The sequence below is a fragment of the Puma concolor genome, chromosome B1 (assembly GCF_028749965.1).
Source record: "Puma concolor isolate L17-30 chromosome B1, mPumCon1.1.hap2, whole genome shotgun sequence".
In the NCBI taxonomy this organism is placed as follows: domain Eukaryota; kingdom Metazoa; phylum Chordata; class Mammalia; order Carnivora; family Felidae; genus Puma; species Puma concolor.
Genome location: NC_141670.1, coordinates 204,250,581 through 204,267,188, shown reverse-complemented (window position 1 = coordinate 204,267,188; position 16,608 = coordinate 204,250,581). Strand labels below are relative to the sequence as shown.

At 53.9% G+C, this 16,608-nt stretch overlaps 1 protein-coding gene across 8 annotated transcripts in view; it reads left to right on the top strand.

The window, feature by feature from the left end:
* AFAP1 (actin filament associated protein 1) overlaps nucleotides 1–16,608 on the top strand; it is a 149,519-nt gene that overhangs the window by 36,795 nt on the left and 96,116 nt on the right. Inside the window, exon 1 of one of the 8 annotated variants that reach the window (XM_086705530.1) lies at nucleotides 14,450–15,310. The exons of 6 other annotated variants lie outside the window; for them this stretch is intronic. The gene's annotated coding sequence lies outside the window, so the exon portion shown is untranslated. Of the gene's footprint in view, nucleotides 1–14,449; nucleotides 15,311–16,608 lie in introns of those variants that run through there. One more of the 8 variants, XM_086705534.1, reaches the window with a different exon arrangement.

Here is a 16,608-nt window from a genome sequence, read left to right as displayed (position 1 = left end):
CTCTTTCCGGTTGCCTTGTCCTCTCCGGCTTTGATCCCTCCCTTTGTCTGTTCGCACCTACAAAAACGTGGGCTCGAAGACCTGGGTTATTGTCTCAAGGCCGCTGCTCTGTCGGCCGTCCTGGCGCACCGACGACGAGTGTCTGTTGCGTGAACGTGCTGGCCGAAACGGCTGCTCTTGTGCCGTGTCCTGAAACAGGCTTTTAGAAGCGGCGAGAAGAGGGCGTGGAGGCTGTGAGCTGCTGGGGCCGCACGGGTGGCTGCGGGATGTGTCGTCAGCCCGCATACTGACGCTGCAGGAGGGCGGGGTGCGTGAGCGGAAACATGTAGACCACGTCTTCGGGAAATTAGCTGACGGTCACAGCTGCCACGTGTGTGCGTGTGCAGCGTTGCTGGGGCTCGGCACCACAGCCCTTTCATCCCGGTGCAGGTGGAAAATGCGGCGTGAGGCACCAGAAAGTGGCTAGGCCAGTGTCGCCTGGTTGCACGGGGGCCGGAGCCTTTCAACTGCTCACCTCACCGCCCGCCTTATAGCTCGGACCATCCTCCCTGACTCTGAATATGCAGTAATGGGGGAGAAACGTACCCCGATGTCACGGGGGCAGAGAAAAAAACCCAGCAGCCTAGAATCATGTTCACAAGTCTTGTACCTAGAGAAAGTAGTGATTTTTTTTTTTTTTACCATGCCTTTAAATTTCCCAATACCTTATCTTTTCTCCTAAGTTTTATAAAACAGTACAAAAGAAGGCGTTTGGGGAACAGCGACTTGAGAGAAAGGGGAAATGTCAGATAGACAATTGCCATTTTTATTTTATTCTCAGCCTAGAATTTAAGCACTTTGGACTCCTGTGTAAGGTACAGCTTGAACCATTGTGTGGCCAGTCATTACGCATAATTTCAGAACAGCAGGTGCAAACACCAAATCTGCCCTCTAATGGTGGCCTTATTAATTTTAAATTCAAATGGCAGGAGAAGCAGATGGCGAGGCGGGCTACGTATTTAGATGTTTGGTCATTGACAGCTCTTTACTTCCGCGCATTATGTTGGACCCGGAGGCTGGCTGAGCTCACAGAGAACTGATCGTGATCTGTCGCCTCGCCAGCTGGGCTCTTTTTCACGCTGGGTCCAGAAGGGTTGCTCTCCTGCAGTCAGTGAAGATAGGTTGCTGATTGTTTTGGAATCACGACGGGTTATTTATGCCATCCAAAATTCTGAGGCAAAGCTGTCAGATGGCTGTCTTCTGTATGTATTTCAAATCCGCATTTCAAGTGTACGTAAGCTAATTAAGGTCTTCTTTAATGGGTAATTGAGCATATTATTGATCGATGCGCAAAGAGGTGTCCGTACTCCGCTGCATGGTCCCTGGCACTTTGCACGAGGATGTGAGCCTTAGAACGTAAGCTGGAGTTTCTGAATGATTACCCAGGAGTGACGCCGAGCACCGAGAGGAACACTTATTAAAACGATATCCCTTAATTTTGTGCAAGTGCGGATTTTACAGCAGTGTTTAAAAGGCAGCAGCAGAATTGGCCCAGCACCCCCACCGCCTTGTGTAAAAATCCACAGGTGCTCTCCGGGCCGGCGTGCTCCCTGCCTTTCTCACCACAGGCTGTGCACCTGCTCTCCTGCTTACCTTCCCTACCTGTTCCGCTCCTCTGGGCTCTCCTCAAAGGGGGCGGTCTGGCCACGGCTTCCCTGAGCTGCGTAGGACTGTGGCCTGAAAAGTGGCCCCACTGCCCGCCTGCCGTCCTGCGGGGGCCAGCCTTGCCAGCTGCTGCGGTCTGGTCACCGAGTGGCACCGAATGCACATCGTTCTATAAAACTGGAGGCCACAACGGTGGCAGGAGAGCTCGCTTCGTCAGGATGCTATGGGCATTTTAATCATGGGGGAAAGTCGTGGGAAAATATGTGATTCCTGAACTGTGGTGTCAGAGGGAAGTCAGGGACTTGACGTGGAATGACAGCGGAGGAAGGGAGTGGAGGGGTAACAGGCGCGCTGGCATCTAGTGACTGGGCACTTCCTCCGTGTCCCTGCCGGGTGCAGGCGGACACGCGCCCACATCCCATGTGTGACTTGGAATCTGGCCTTGCAGTCACGTTTCAAGTGCCACGGTCATGTCCCTCCTCGTGCGGCAGGCCTGCAGCTGCGTTCAGCCCTGTGGAAGACACTGGTGCTCCTCGGGGAGGTGAGTCCTGCCACCGGGGTCCTGGACCAGGCCGTGCCACCGTTTCACTGCAGCCTCGCAGCCAGGCCACCTTTGGACCTGCTTCTCGAGCCTGGAAGTCCTGTTTCCTCTGCGTCCTGCACATATTTAATCTGTCATTCGTTGTTGAGTTTTGCCGAGTTAACCGCGTCGTGGCTGTGTGACCAGACTCCCGAGTCCACGCACGGCAACGTGGATGCATTTCGTGGTCTTCAAGGTCCCGCTTACCGTTTCTCGTGGGCTGTACGACAGGCTTTCAGAATCACACTCTGGGTGCTGCGTTCATGGGGGTTTACTTGTCAAGGCTACTCTGGTCAGAGCCTGCGTAGGGGGAGCAGGGCAGGCGGGGACGGGGGCAGTGGTCTACCTGCTGCCAGTGCATTCTCCAGCTTGTTTGGCTGGACCTCGTGGGGGGCGTCTCTGCATTAAGTTTGCAGCTAATGCTGGAAGAGTGGCCATTGGCACAGAGATACTAGAAGGACAGTTTGCTAAATACACTGCACTGGAGAAATTTATTTTTATGTTTTATTTTTTAAATTTTTTGAATGTTTATTCATTTTTGAAAGAGACAGAGACAGAGCGTGAGCAGGGTGGGCCAGAGAGAGAGGGAGACACAGAATCCGAAGCAGCTCCAGGCTCTGAGCTGTCAGCACAGAGCCCGACGCGGGCTTGAACCCACGAACCGTGAGATCATGACCTGAGTGGAAGTCGGACGCTTAACCGCCTGAGCCCCCGGGCTCCCCTGCGGTGGAGACTTTTATGCACGGGCAGCATGGGAGGCGCTCTGGTGTGTGGCATGTGCTTTACGGCCTCTCCTTGCAGCGTTACAGATTTCTGGAGGATTCTGTGATAACCGGAGTCGCCAAGGGTGTCATTCTTGCGGGCTGTAGGCAGTCAGGATTTTTTCGGTGTTAATGTGATAGTGGCGGTGTTGTTCCCGGCCACGTATGTGAATTAGACGTTCTCCTGGCAGCGCCGCCGGAGGCGTTTGCTGTGGCTCACACTTGAGGGGGTATGTGCACTTGGATCGGTGTGGACCGCGAGTGAGCAAGACCCAGCCAGGTGCTCTCAGCCCAATTGTTCACCCATCACTGTTCCACCTGCCAGTCAGACTCCAGACGATGTCCCCTCCACGCACAGCCCCCCACTCGCCCCCACGTTCACACCCCCTCACATGCACACACCCCACACCCACGCACACACAGTCCACACTCATACCCACGCTCACACGTACACACACCCCACACTCACCCCCACAACCCCCACACTGACCCCACCACCCCACATGCACACACACAACTTCCTTCTTAACTCCCTGGGCCCTGGGTGGCCACTGTCAGGTCTCTATTTGCCTTACCTGCTTCCAGCACTTTCCCAGCCCACTGGCCCTCTTGTTCTTACCTCCCAGTTATCTGTTGTCCCCAGTCGGCCTGCTGGCCTCGGCTTCTGGTGTTGGAGGCTCTTGGGGCTGGGAGCCACCCTCACAATGATCAGGGTTTTCCAGAGCTCGTTTTATCAGGCTCCGGGGATGGGAGAGAGGCTGAGGCTTATCGGCCGTGCACGCTGTTGGATAATGATGGGACTTTGTCCTGCACAGGGAGCCTTCGGCGTGCATGGTGGTAAAGAACGCCTTGACGTCTGCCCTTCTGGGGAGACACGGTTTGTGAACCGAGCCTTGCTTCCAACCAGAAAAGCGTGGTTTGCACACCGTCTTGTTGTGTTTCTGAGTATTGCTGGACGAGCTGTTCTTGACCCGCTCGCTCACTCGTCCACGGTTTATTGAACTGGGCCCGTATTCCTGCTGCCCCTGGGACTGGCCCTGAGGGAGTGGATGGCCTGGGCGCACACCTGTGCACAGAGCCTTGAAAGTGTGGTCACGGGGTGCCTGCAAGACACAGGACTGAGGTTCTGGGCCGCCTCGCCAAGCTGCGCGTCCCTGTAGCCCTGCGTCCCCGCCAAAGCACGTGTCACGTCATTCTGAAATTCTCTGCTTGTGTATCTGTCCTTCCCGTTAAACGGAGAGCTGTCGCAGGACAGTCTGTGGGTCCTGCGTCTGCTATTTTTACACCCCCCTTGCCAAGCTCGGTCAGACCAAAGAAAGACAAGGGCTCTTTACCGTTTTCTGAAAACCAGCGGGGCTGAGCGGAGGGGTCCCCCCAGTTGGGGGCTGCAGGGAGACAGGATGGACTCAGAAGGAGGGAGTGAGTTTCGTTTGTTTTGTTTTTCACTCTTTCATTTGAAACAACTCAGACTTAGGGAAAAGTTGCAAAAATCACACAAAGAATTCCTGTATGCTCTTCAGCGGAGTCCCCAGACATCTTAGATTTGTGCTTCCGCCCTCCCTCTCTTTCTTTGTCTTGTTTGTGTGTGTGTGTGTATAATCATTCGTTCATTCGTTCGTTCGTTCGTTCATTCGTTCCCAACTGTTTCTAGTGAGGCTAGGTTGCAGGGGCGAGGTGAAGAAGTGGAGAGGAGGTGGGTTGGGAGCTCTCTCAGCAACCTGGGCTGGCGAACGCAGAGGTTGGGCCTGGTGGGGAATGACAAGGGAGGCGAGAAGTGGGTAGTCTGCTGTGTTTTCAAAGGAGACCCCGTAAGATGTGCTGACCGGTTGGGTGAGAGGCTTCGCGGGTATTGGCCTGAGTGACTGGCGGGCCGGCGACGCCATTACCAAGATGGGGAAGGGCCAGCAGGAGCCCTCGGGCCAGGGGGTCGGTGGCTGGTGGCATGGCTAAGACTGAGGTCCAAGCCCGAGGCCCTGGAGTGCGGGGGGCAGGGGGAGAGGTGGGGAGGAGCAGAAAGCACACCGCAAAGAACATGAGCAATTCACATAGGATTAGCTGATTTGATTCACAAGCAAAGAGGCCACAAAGGTGTAGAGCGTCTCCCGCTCACTCCTGCGGGATGGGGCCTGCCCGTGTCACACGGTGTCCACCACTGTGGACAGCAGCTGCCTCACATCGGCAGGTACACTGAGCTCCCTCTCATGTCCCGGTTCTCCTAATGCGCCATCCGTGTCCCCTGGCCTTCGCTTTCACAGCTGTTTGTCACCACCCTGTCCCCTGCGCCCGAGTGTCTCCTGGATCGATCCCATCTCTCCGGCATTCCTCAGGAAGGCTGGATTCAGCTCTGTTTCCCCACAGAGGGCAGCTGGAAGTGTGGACGGGGTCTCAGCTCAAGACGGGAATTTAGGGGCCATGACAAATGGTAGTTAGATTCATGGAGTCAGAGGAAATCACCCGGATGAGTGTTATGATGAGGGAAAAAGCCCCGGGTCCAGGAAGATGCATGGCAGTAGCGGAGGAGGCCCGTCAACCGAAGGGAAGGAAGAGGAAACACAGGAGAAACCGTGTCCAGAGAGTGGGCGATGGGGGCGTGGTCAGATGCCGTCCTGTCGATGAAGTGAGGACAGATGTCACTGTGACTCCATGGGAGCCGGTCTGGGAGGGGGGGGCGGCGGGACGTGGGAGCCCAGCACAGTGGGGAGGAAGGAAGTTGGGGGCGGTGTAGACCCCTCTTTGGAGGGAGCTGGTGGATTAAGTAAGGTTTACTCTAGATGGTTTGTCGCGATGGTGTGAGCAGGACTTAGTTCATTCTGTATCCTCTGGATCCTCATCCTGGGGGGCGGGTTAACATCCTATACCCGGAAAACTAAATGTGTGTTAGAAATCTCTGAATTGTGGCTTATGCTGTATTTTGGACACTGTGAGGGACATGTTTTCCTGCAGGAATAGGGCCCTTTGCATCGACTTTGAAAAGAACTACTTCGAAGAGGGACACACACTTTCACGCGGAAATGGTAACGTGACCGCATAGTTTTCTGCTTTACTGAAGCCAGGATTACTGAGCCGGGGGTTCCTGAAGTTGCTGGTACTTTTATGAGGTTGCTGTGGTTACTCTGTCACTTGCGAGCCTTGTGTCTTCGAGCGACTTACCCTTCCAGGAAGTCCTTTCCTCTTCTGTGAAATAACGTCTCCGCAGATTCTACCATCATTTAAAGCAGCATTGTGACGTGTTTGGAAGAGGGGTTCTCACTAGGTTGGGGGGGGCTCTCGTGACATCTACAGGGGAGGTGAGGCTTGGTGTCTCCGGGCAGACTACGGTTTACTGAGGCCGGACTGCGGAGCCGCTGCTCCATTGTAGGCAAGTTGCTATCGTCTCGTTTAATCCTTTGTACCTGCTCTTTAAAGCAGAGATTAAACTTTACAAAATGCTCTTTAACAGATAATTATACTGATGATGGTGATGGTAGCGGTCACGGCTTGCTCACGGCTTATCCGGTGCTAAATGTTTCACCAGGCACATCTCAGCAGAGCCCTGGTGGCGAGGCCCCGTCCTTCCTTCCCATTCTGCAGAGGGAGGAGCGGTGATGTCGCCGTGTCCTTGAGGCCACAGCTAGGAGGTGGGGGAGTGGAATTTCAAGCCAGTGGCTTCAACTCCGGAGTCTGCTGGTTCTGTGTGTGACCACAATTTCGTCATTGCATTTTGTCAGAACCCGAATCTCATGTGTCCTGGGAGCTGGCAGCTCCAGACCCTGAGAAGCTATTGTGAGGCCAACCGTCTCCTTTAATTGACTTCCATTGACACACAGACATATGTTACCCAGCCTTTGGTGCCCACCGGCCCTCCCCATCCACACGGGCGCGGTGGGGGCCCCATCTGCCAGGGGGTAGGGGCAGGGCGACAGATGGCCTTTCAGTCTGCTTTCCCCCGCAGACAGACCCGTCGGCCCCCCGCTCCCCATGCGGTCTGAGCCTCGGTTCTGTTCCTGCTGTCAGGAGCCCCAGAGGAGCACAGAGGGACCCGGGTGGAGGTAGAGCCCGCGGCCTTGGCCCTTCGCGATGACCAGACGATAGGACCAAATTCACCAGAAGCCCTAACGCCAGCTTCTCCGCTGCTGGGCTGCTCCCTCACTGTGAGTCAGGTTTCCGTGAGGGGCAAGAGCAGTTGTGGGGGCAGGTGACTCGGGTGCACGTCACGTTCAGCCGGTGTCCCTGTGAGGCCGGCTCCACACTCGCAGCAGGAAGACGTGAGCCTCAGAAGCGGATTCGGTCTTCCATTTCCGATTGTGTTTCAGCTCTTAGCAGACTTGCCTCACAAGTCCTTGCCCTGGGGGCGCCCGGGGGGCTCCGTCGGTTGAGCTTCTGACTTCAGCTCAGGTCACGATCTCACAGCTCATGAGTTCGAGCCCCGCGTCAGGCTCTGCTGACAGCTCGGAGCCCGGAGCCTCCTTCAGAGTCTGTCTCCTTCTCTCTCTGTCCCTCCCCTGGGTGCACTCTTTCTCTCTCTTTCTCTTAAAAATAAATAAACATTAAAACAAAACCAAATCCGAACCAAACCCTTGCCCTGTCGCGACCGCCTCTGCAGTGTTGGGATCGTATGCCGGCCCTTGGCTTTCAGGCTCACTTTTCTGGACCTTGTTTCCCTGAACCCCCTTCCCACGTGGCGAAGATTTTAGGCTTTAGGCTCCGGTAGCCGCCCCCGTGGACCAGGGGTGAGTGGGCATGGCTGGGTGCCAACCAAACTGTGTGCAAACAGAGGCTTCGGGCCAGATTGGGCCCACGGCGGGTTTGTCCCCACTGAGAGGCGGGAGGCTGCAGGTCGAGCCGTGCTACCAAGTCTTTTCAGTCTGGTTGGACCTGGCCGTTCGGAGCTTAGCCAGAGGCCAAACGTGTCTTTGGGGGCTTCGTTCCTGGGCTAACCGTCCCCTCTCCTGATGACTTTGCTGGAGGCTTGAATCCAGTTTGTGGTGAGTGTCCCGCCCCGCTTGTGGGTGGGAGGAGGCTTCACGGCAGGAACACTGTCCCGATTTCTTCCAGGAGACCTGCTGCCGGCCGGCCGGCCGGCCAGTCGGTCCACTGGGTCTGCAGACTCAGTGAGGGCCGGGTTCGGGCCCGGCGGGACCGGACCCAGCAGGATCGCGTCACCTAGGAGCTCCTTAGGAATGCAGCCCCGCGGGGCCCCCTTACCTGTGGAATCAGAATCTGCATTTCTACAGGAACCCCCCCCCCCCCCCCCCCTCCGCTGTATTCCCATGGCAGAGTGAGAGTTCCAGTCTGGAGGACAGGGAGGAAGCATTTTAAAAATACTTTTATCTCTGGTTTTTTAATATTAAAATATAATTCTGCAACGTGAGAGCTGTGAAGGCAGCTCTGTGTCTTTACAGACACGAGAGTCGTCACGGACTGTTATTTTCCTGACAGAGAGGGGGCTGTCCGGCCCGCTAATGCAGAGTGGCGTAGAAAGTTCTAGACTAACGAAACAATACGAGGCAGAAGTTACTGCCCCCCCTCCCCCCTGGGGCGTCACTGGGCACACTGCCTTGCTCTCTCGTGCCTCAGTCTCTCCTGTATAATACGAGCCGTGGATGGCAGCCAGCGTTTGACTAAAGCTCCCCCTGGTTGCGAGAATTCTATTTGGTCTTTTTCTGGTGTGCGCTTTGATCCTGCCCCCCGCCCCTGCCGTCTATTCCCCGTCCTCACACGTGCCCTCTCCTCCCTTCCCGCTTTTGACCGAGGACTGCGGTTCGGGCACAGCTGGCGGGGCCAGGGGAGCCATCTGAAATGCGTGGTCACCATAGAGCCGCAGAAGCGGTGCGGGGAAGAGCTTGAACTCGGGGAGGACCGCTTCGAGTTTGTGGGAGGTGAGCCGGCTTCGCCCGGTGGGCACGTCTGGAGTCCGAGGGCACTGTCCTCGGTGTCCTGGGGCCCTGCCTCCCAATGTCCGCGGGTCGTCCAAAGCCGCGTCTCAGATGACTCAGGCAAGTGCGGCTGCAGGGCTCGGACCATCTAGCTGGAAGCGAGAAAGGTGGAGCTTAGGAGGAAACATCCCTTGTCTCCGTTCCTGGAAATGTGGGCTCTCGCAGCTGGCGTGGGCCTCCCTCTCCCTCCGCCCGGGGAGAGCGAGGTCTGCGAGCAGCTTCCCCACTCTGGAACCTCCCAGCTGCCCCTCCCCCACGAACCCTCTGTCCCGGCAGTCACTGGGGACATCTGCAGGGCCTTGGGCTCTCTGAGCCGGCAGCTGGTGGCTGCCTCGTGGGCCAGAGGCTCATCTTTCATTCTGTGTGGAGAGGCCTCGGGTTCTTTTATTTTTATTTTTATTTTTTTATTTTTATTTAACGTTTATTTATTTTTGAGACAGAGAGAGACAGAGCATGAACGGGGGAGGGTCAGAGAGAGAGGGAGACACAGAATCGGAAACAGGCTCCAGGCTCTGAGCAGTCAGCACAGAGCCCGACGCGGGGCTCAAACTCAAATACCGTGAGATCGTGACTTGAGCCGAAGTCGGACGCTTAACCGACTGAGCCACCCAGGCACCCCGCCTCGTGTTCTTTTAAAGCGATGCTTCTGCATTCGGAGGTGGTGCCCGGCCTCTTCTGTGCCCTGAGTTAGCACCGTCCCCGCGGGTTGTGGAGGTAGGATTGTTTCAGAGAAAGAGAACCTTCTGGGCAACTAGACTCTTCTGTCGGTCCTTTCTGTGCTCTTGGCCCGAAAGTCCCTGCTCCTCCCCTAGCTTCAGCGTCTGTGTTCATAAAACCATAGTATTAAGGGCACCTGGGTGGCTAGGGTGATTAAGCATCTGACTCTGATTCAGCTCAGGGCATGATCCCAGGGTCGTGGGATCGAGCCCTACTTTGGGCTCCATGCTAAGTATGGAACCTGCTTGGGATTCTCTGTCCTTCTCTCTCTCTCTGTCTCTCTCTCTCACTCTCCTTCTTCCCCTCCCTCTGCTCATGTTCTCTCTCTGTCTCTCTCAAAATAAATAAAACTTAAAAAAAAAAAACAAACCCGCATAGTATTAGGTGGGATACTGCCCAAGATCTCTTCAGCTTTAGGAGCCTCTGCCTGAAGAGGAAACCGAGTCAGCGGGGAGACAGATGTGCCCAGAGAGGGTGGGTGGGCTCCGTACCTCGCTGCCTGCCCCTGGAACTCTGTGAGGAGGCAGCGGCTGGCGGGGGAGGTGGGCGCCCGCGCCCCTGCACCTGGCCCGGCCCTGCCTCCCTGCAGGTGCGCGGGTACCCGGGCTTCACGTGGCCTCTCCATGCTTGCTGGACAGGGGCGGCTGTGTGCCGCTTTTCGCGGAGCCTTGACCTCCTGCTGGAGGGCTTCGTACTTGAGCAGGAACCTCTCGCCCCTGGGAGAAGGCAGAGCTGGAGAGGGTGCGGGTTGTCCCCTGTCCCCTGCAGCTGTGTGGGCCGTGACCCCTCCGAACCTGGTCGGCCTCAGCAGTGGCCTGGGAGAGAATAAAGCCTTCGGTTGTTTGAGTCGGATCCGGCTTACGAGTTCAGTCTGCCTTTCTTTCCCCTTTTGTTTGTTTTTGTTCCTTCCGTTGACTAGAAGGAGAACGCGTTCGTGAATGAAGTTCCGAGCAGCTGTATGGTGATGAAGACACAACTCTGTTCCCTGGAACTTTCTGAGTCTCTGCGCCTGTGGTTAGGAGCCCTGCTTCCCTCCTTAGGAAACTGGAATTAGCCCTTGCTGTTCCGAGCCAGTCCATGCTCCTGTTCCCTATCTGCTGTGCGGCAGAATCTTCTCTTCACATCCCATTTACCTCGGTTTTCTCCCGTTTGTCTGGCATTATCAGACTCAGTGTGCAGACGTCTCCTGTTTTGTGTGGCTCTGCCTTGACTAGGTGGGGTCTTTTTCTCTGACCTTGAACTCCGTGCCTGTCACGTGATCAGCCTGCCCCGCCCTGGTTGGAGCCCCGCGAATCCGGAATCCAGCAGGACGGGTCCCTCGCCCACTCAGACCAGGGCAACCTGTTCCCCGCCCCCCCCCCCCCCCCCTCGCCATCTGCCTTCTTTGCTTTGCTTTGCTGATCCTAGAATTGCATGAAAGTGGGATCGTGTAGTGTGCCTTTTTGTGCTTCCTTCACAAGTGGCGCAAATGGATAGTTGGTTTCTTTTTATTGCGACCGAATACTCCGTTGTGTGAACGCGTCATGGTTTATCTGGGTATTTGCTAATGATCTCTAGGCCAAGGGCAGCGTCTGGCTGTTCTGAGCGAAGCCGCTAACGTTTGTGTGCAGACACGCACGGTGGAATTATCGGACCCCACGGGAGATGCACGTTTCACTTTAGGAGAAGCTGCCAGACTGTTCTCTGGAGTGGCTGCACCACGGAGGCTCCTTCCAGGAAAGTGCCAGTGCGCCGCACGCTCACGGTTTTGTCTGTGCCTGACGCCGCCAGTCTCGCGAGCTCTGGTCATCGTGCTGCAGGTGGAGGCGTGTGCCGTCGTGATTTTAACTAGCTTCACCCCGGTGACTGGTGGTGCCCACGTCTCACGGCCATTTGTGTCTTTTTGTGCGTGTGGCCTGTCGGACTCCTCTGTTGTTTATTGTTAGGTTCTCTGGACGTTCTGAGGAGTCAGTCTGTTGTGCTTTGTCAAATGTGCACTGCAAGTATTTTCTCAGTGATGTCTTTCAAAACCCCAACCTACCGAGTTCTAAATGTTATGTTAGTACTTTGTGTTCTCCCGAGAGCTCCTGGGCTACTCCAAAGTCCTAAATAATTACTGGCACGTTTTCTTTTCTATTTCTAGATAGTTTATGGTTTTACTTTTTACCTGCAGGCCTCTGATCCATTTGAATCTTCATTTTCTTAGGCGGTTTGATGCAGGGGATGAAAGTCACTCTTCCACAGGACACCCACTTGCTCAGAACCATTTGTTCCGAAGACCGTTCTTTCCCCATTGAAGTGACTTGGCATCCTTGTCCGAGACCAGTTGGCCATCGTGTGGGACTTTGCTCTGTTTCACTGTCCCTCCTAACAGCAGTACCGCATGGGCTTGGTTGTTGTGGGCTGGCAGTTAAGTCTCGAAGCTCGGTGAAGTCCCCCAACATGGTTTTTCTCTCTGCAGTGTTTGGCTATTCTTGTTTGTTTCATTTTCATGTACTTTAGATTCAGCATCTTTTTTTTTTTTTTTCTCTTTGCAAAAGCTGCTGGGACCTTGTTTGGGATTGTGTTGAGTCTCTGGAATATCTTGGGGGATAATTGCTGAATTAACTACAGAGTCTTGCACTCTGCGATATGGTGTTTCTCCTTTTATTTAGATTTGCGTTCAGTTTTCTGAGCAGCGTCTCACAGTGGACAGTTTATACGTCTTCCACAACACTTTGTTCAACTCAGGTATTTCTTATATTTCAAGGCCATCATAAATGGAATGAGGTGGTTTTTTTTTTTTTTTCTTTCTTTCACTTTTCAGTTGTTCCTTGCTAGGGAGCGTCTGATTATTCTGCAGAGAAACTGGCAGGAGAGTAGACGGATGAGGGACCTAAACACAGGCCGGAGTGGTCGCCGTCCCCTGAGATGATCTGGGAAGGGTCTGCAGAGCGAGGTGGTGCTTGGTTTCACCCACAGAAATCTTGCTTGGGAGAGAAGTTGAGTGCTGGGGCAGGTGTATTGCAGAACACATGAGCCAAGGTCAGAGGAAGGAACACAAGAATGTTCTGGAAAGAATGAGCAGTAGCTGGATCTGGCTGCACGGAAGCACACACAGGCAGAGTGTGGAAGGTGGTCCATCTGTGAGGACGCTGGGGCCACACTGGCAAAGGGTTGGCTGCTGGACAAGGCTCAGCTTCGCTCAGGGGGCGCTAGGGTGTTTGTGAGTGGGCGACATGGAGCCAATTCTTCATTCATTCATTCATTCATTCATTCACAGATTGTGTGATATACCTGAAACTAATATAGTATTATGTAGTTATACCTCAATAAATAAAAAAAAAAATTGTGATAAAATTGACCATTTTAACCCTTTTCAAGAATAGAAATCAGTGGCATTAAACACACCCGCACTGTTGTGGATCACCGCCCTCCGTCTCCAGAACTTTCCCACCTTCCCACACTGACGCCCTACCCCCATTAAACACTACCTCCCCTCCCCTCCCCCGGCCCCTGGCGCCCCCCACCCGCACTCTGTGTCTGTGGATCTGAATACCCTAAGGACCTCATCGGAGTGGACTTCTACAGTATTTGCCCTTCGGTCACTGGTTTATTTCACTTAGCACGGTGTCGTCCGTATGGTGGCAGGTGTCCGGATTGGATTCCCTTCCTTTTTAAGGCTGAATAATATTCTGTTCTGATGGCCCACACTCGGTTTATCTGTTCCTCCGTCGATGGACACTTGGGTGGCTTCACCTTTGGGCCACTGTGAATACAGAACCATTCTTAAGGGCAGAGGACCTCAGAGATGAAGCAGGGATCTGGAGCTAGAAAATGTGATGTAAAATTGTTGGCTGGATGCTTTGTTCACAGCGTCTGTCCTCATTTCTGGCTCTTTTTCCCTAACTTGAGTGTAAGAGACCATGTTTGTGTTACTTATTATTGTACACCCCACACTTAGGTTACCCAAGTATCTGTGCCATGAGGTTTTTTTTTTAGTAACTATGTGAAATACAGTGCAGTGAATAGAGCACATTTCCTTCTCCATCCTACCAGGGCTGTCGTTCAGATCCCCTGCCCCGTGGGCCTGTTCGTGCAGTAGTCTCACTATCCACTTCCTCCTGGATGCTGCTGTCAGAGCCACCTTTGCAGACGTGGGGATCTTGCAATGCCACCTTTTGTGAAAACCTGCGACTCTCCCTTTCATAGAATAAAGGATCGCGAGTCCAAATGTTTATCTGCTGCTGTCCGTCGTGAACCGTTGGAAGTCGGGGCTTGCTGTTACTTCTGAGTCCGATGTCTTGCACGTGGTCGGTGTTTCACAACTCACTACTGAAATCAGTTTCTATTCCGTAGAATGCAAATACCGTGCTCTCAATATCATACTGGAACCTTTGCTAGCAACCAGCTTGCTTTTATCTGTGGTCTCTCCTACCAGCCTAGGAATAGGGCTTCAGGGGGTCAGATTACATGTATTATTATGATTGTGGAAGACAGCTCCAGATCTAGGTTTTGCTCCTCCTTTGCATTCTACAAAATCATAGAAGGATATTTCCTTCAGCGCTTTGTTTTTTCTCCATGTGTTAATCCGACTTTTATGATGATTGCAAGAATATGCTCTGTGGATTTTTACATCGATCCCTTGGGGGGCTTTTTGCTGGCTCACTCTGACCAGAAAGGAAGCATCTCAGGACTTAGAATATATATGCATGCACTTACTCTTGTAGAAATGCAAGCTTTCCTCTGGGATGTTGGCAAATCTTATAAGGATCAGTTCTCGGTCGATGCTGAAACTGGGCCCTGACTGCCAGGGCTGCAGACCCGAGAGAGAGTGACAAGTAGCAACTTTATTTACTTTGACTTTTCAGAATCAAATTAAACGAGCCTGAATGGAATTCCCCTGAAGTCCCAGGCTTTTATTTATAGCCTTCTTTGGATCTCCAGCCGTCTCGCGAGGCACATAACTGTTGTTACCCCCGCGCTGTAGGGCAGGGCACCGGGAGCCCAAGATGTTTGGTCGGGTCCCACATCCGGTCATTCGGATCGTGGTCGTCTGAGTCGTGAGGAATTTTGGACGTGGTCTAGCTGAGGCAAACTCGCCAAGCAGACCGCGTCTGAGGCTATGCTGCTTTTCCTGAGGTTTCTCAGATCGACCTTTCGGCAGCCCATTGAGATTATCTGCGGGGGCCTGTGGAAAGATTTGCCAGAGTCTGCACGAAGAGTCCTCACCGTAACCCTATAAGGGAAAATATGCTGTGCTGTGCTGGAGCGTCGGCTCCTCTGCTCCAGTGCCACACAAGCCCCGTCCCTCCCGAGCACGCTCCCAAGTCCTCCTGTCAGTGTCTCTGCTGACGGAGACGGGCATCGACCTGGCGGAGACCGTGAAGCTGTCAGAATCATTCCTTCGCCACTTCTGATCGCGTGTTCTAAGAATAGCACGGAAGACATGGCTACCAGGAGAGGACGGTCCGTGGTATTTTTCTCTGCAACTTTCTCTTCCACACGAATCTCAGGAGTTTTGTCCGTCATGGAGATGTAGAAACAAACGGGCGTGTGAATTCACCAAGCACACCGTGCGCGTCCGTGGAGTCACGCGGCGGTCCCCGACGTGAGGCCGCCCGCTGCCCGCCGGAGCAGACACACGGGTCCAGCCACCGCTCCTGCGTCAGGTGTGGACTCTGCCAAGGGCAGGCCTGCCCGGTGGGGACGGCGCTGTCTCGCAGGGCGGCCAGGTAAGGGAGGCGTGGCCTCGAGAGGTGTAGCACGACACGGACGGGCAGGGTGGAGGCCACCGTCCGCGGGTAAGAGTGGGCCCAATGGGTGTAGGAAACCGGACCGTTTGCCGCAGTGTGAGGCAGAGTGGGGGAGTGGAGAGGATGACTCTGGAAACATCAGCAGGGGCTGGTTGAGATCTGATACAGTGTCAGGAAAAGTCACTTCTTAAGGAGGTCGGGGACAAGGGCCATTTTCTGAAAAGGAGGTTGGTCTTGGGACCAGCCATGGTTTAGAAACTGCTTCCTAACTGGAGCCTCAAATCCAGTGCACTGGTCCCGGGGGAGGGGGAGCCGTGGAGGTTTCGTGCAACAGGCTCCCCAGCGCTGCAGCGACCCAGCCTCTGGAGACGGTCAGCTCGGAGAGATGTGCGCTTTCCCACAAGGCCCCGGTGCGCCGCGGGAGGCAGGTGCGAGCCCTGCCTCATCTGTGCTGTTCTTTCCGGAGCCTCCCTGACCCCCGTTCTCTTGTGGCATCTGATTTTGAGTCCTAGTTAGAAAATCTTCTCCCAGGCTGGGGTTATAAAAGAATTCGCCTTCTGCTTCTTTGAGGACTTGAATGGCTTCGTCTTTGGTATTTTGATTCTCAGGTATCTTTGGAGTTTCTTCTGGTGTGTGATGTAAGTACTTAAATTTATCTTTTGTCTTCCTCCAAATGGCTGCCAGTTGTCCTGACTCCGGTTTGGAGGAGGGCCATCTTTTCCCCCTTTGTTTGCGATGCTTCCCGTATCAGGTGCCACATATCTGAACGCATGCAGGTCCGTTTGTTGACTTTCTGTTCTGTTGTGTTGATCCACCTGGGAACATATGTGCCTGCATCACACCTTTTTAACGGTAGCAACCTTTAATAGAGGGTAGGGTCCGTCCTTCGTCATTGTTCTGAGACATCCCTGCATCCTCGCTGGTACATTAAATTGGTTGTGACCGTGGACAGAATTAACATCTTTCTGATGGTAAGTTGTCCTCTCCCAAGGCAAGGGGGCACTTTTCTGTTTGTTCAGATTTACTTCTTTGTCTTTCAGGAGTGCTTTCAGTTTTCCTCATGGAGGTTGTGCACGTTTCTTTTTAAATTAAGTGTTCTACTTTCTGATTGCTTCTAAATGCTTGTTTGGTATAGAATTAACATGCAAAACTTTATTGAAAACTTTGTCGGAGTTTTTTATTATTTGTGGTAGTTTTATCATTGGTTATCTCGGGTTTTCCATGAATGATTTCACATCAGCTGCGGACAGATAATTTTGTTGTTTCATTTCCATTTG